We start from the raw sequence: 2,500 nt of genomic DNA on the forward strand, positions 1-2,500 counted from the left end.
GAGGTAAAAGAGGAAGAAAGAGCGCACTTTGAGGATTGACTCATGCAATAATTTATATTGCGAGTGCCCTGCTCTCCACGAAGCGACTATATTTAAGTACTGCTGTACAACTTGAAGAAAGAGCAAGAGAAAGAGAAAGAAAGAGAGAGAAAGAGGCATGCACTTATGAGCCAGCATGGTCTCCTCTTGCTGGGTTAGTGTCCTCCGTTTCTCCACTACCACTACTACCTCCTCCCCCTCCCCCAACTCCCATCTCCCCCTCCTCCTCTTTCTCTTCTTCATCCTCCATTTTCTTCTTCTTCTTCTTCTTCTTCTTCTTCTTCTTCTTCTCCTCCTCCTTCTTCCGCTTCTTCCCTTCATTTCTGGCCGGAGAAGCGTCTTTACGCCATTTATATACCCTCCGTGCGAGCAATTTATACGGGCGCATGAAAACGCACGTGCGTCGAAGAACGCTCTTTCAGAAATGGCGCGCTGCATAAAGCGCCCTCTCTCCTTTTAACTCTAACACCTCACTTTCTCTCTCTTTCTCTATGATTCCTATCTCATTATCTTTCTCTCTTTTTTTCTTCTTTTTCTTTTTTTCCGGATGCTACATATTTTACTAGATCATGAGATTCGTTTGTATTCTTCTTCGTGGACGATATTTTAAATGCTACTATCTTCCTTCCTTTCTTATATACCCTTTGTATTATTAATTAATTACTTGATATATTAATTTTGAAATTAATTACTATATGCCAGATTGTTTCTATTGTATTGTATCCGATTTTTGTTATTTTGAACTGATCAATCAAACTTATTATCGATATTTCGATACATCATCAATCAAAAATATATATCGATATTTCTCGTAAAATTTTTAATATTCGACTTAAATAAAATTGACGTCGAAAATGATTCTTTGGAATCTTTTTTTACTCCTTCTTCTCGACACGAACTTCCTTCCGGCTTTTTGACGTTCGACGTGAATGCGTCGTAGTAGTATACGACGACTAGACGACGAAAGCGTAACGTCTTACACGATGTATTTTTAAAAGGGAATATTTCAACGATGAGACGAACTCCGACGAGCAACGCACGGCCTTTCTAGCAAGCCTGATTATTTCAGGAATATGTAGTCGAGCACGAACGAAAAGGGAAGACGGTATGAATAAGCTATGCTATGCTATGTTATGCTATGGTTGGTTATGCTAGACGATCAAGTTAACGAGTTTAATCGCATTTTACAAAATATAACAATTCACCATTCGTTATATTAGCGGCGAACTGAAAAATTCGATTAACAAATTGCTCCCCATCGTCCCCTCGAAAATTTCACCTTAATCAAATCTTCTCCCTTCTAAGTGTAATCTTCCTGATAGTACCTAATTAATTTTGCTCAATGAAAATTTCATTGGTCTCTCTCTCTCTCTCTCTCTCTCTCTCTCTCTCTCTCTCTCTCTTTCTCGATCATTACTTATCTGTCCTTGAAAATATTACACGTTTATAAATTAAAGAAGATTAGAATATTTCGAATTAAATCAATGTTCGTGAAAATCTGTGGAAAAAAAATTATTAAACAGATAAATTAAAAACCATTCAAGTTTATTATTATTATTATTATTATTATTATTATTATTATTATTATTATTATTATTATTATTATTATTATTATTATTATTATTATTAATAATATTGGCATATTTTTATTCGTAAAAGAATACACAAGTAATATCTCGTATGATGTCACTTTCCGATGACATCATATTTACAAACTAGACTCGCAGATCAGGATTTTTATTGCAATTATATCCGTGATAGGCAAAAAAAAAAAAAAAAGAAAAAAAAGGAAAGGAAAAAGAAATAAAAATAAAAATAAAAATAAAAATAAAAAAGTGCAACTCGTGCGTGAGCATTAAAGTCCACGAACGATTATGAAAGGTAATCTTATCTGCCGGCGCTATTATATGTGTATTTTTTTCTAACACCCTTTCACCCTCTCATTCTTTAGTTTCTTTTCTGGTTGAGATGATATCACATCTCTCGTTTCTCGCGATTCTTTCCCCCCTCGAATAGATGATTCTCCTCCTATCGATAGAATTTATCTCTAGACGACACGCCTTCCGAAGTGAGATATGGACGGTCAATCGAGGAACACTATGGAATTTCATTTTCTTTATGTGCAGCGTCATTGAGACTCTTTAGAAAACGAGGGATCGTTTTCCTTAGACATTATCATCATCCCCCTATCCTCGAAAGAAGATAGCTCTTTAGTTTAATCATTGTTTTATCGATATTACGAAAACTTTTTATAAACGATTTTAACGAGAAACACTTTTATCACTTTTGTACAAAAATTATACGATGAAAATTAATATCATTATTGCATAATTATTTCGTTTACGTCAATCCTAATTTTTATTCTATTTTCTTTTCTCTCTCTTTTTTTTTTTTGTTTTTTGTTTTTTGTTTTAATATCGATCCTTCGAATATATATAGATCGTTTGTCGCATAAGAGAAA

The 2,500-nt window shown here is 34.0% G+C and overlaps 1 protein-coding gene across 1 annotated transcript in view; it reads right to left on the bottom strand.

Moving 5' to 3' along the window:
* LOC124954562 (pleckstrin homology-like domain family B member 1) overlaps positions 1-2,500 on the bottom strand; it is a 45,934-nt gene that overhangs the window by 18,414 nt on the left and 25,020 nt on the right. The window lies entirely within an intron of this gene.

Source organism: Vespa velutina, chromosome 15 (genome assembly GCF_912470025.1).
Source record: "Vespa velutina chromosome 15, iVesVel2.1, whole genome shotgun sequence".
NCBI classification, from domain to species: domain Eukaryota; kingdom Metazoa; phylum Arthropoda; class Insecta; order Hymenoptera; family Vespidae; genus Vespa; species Vespa velutina.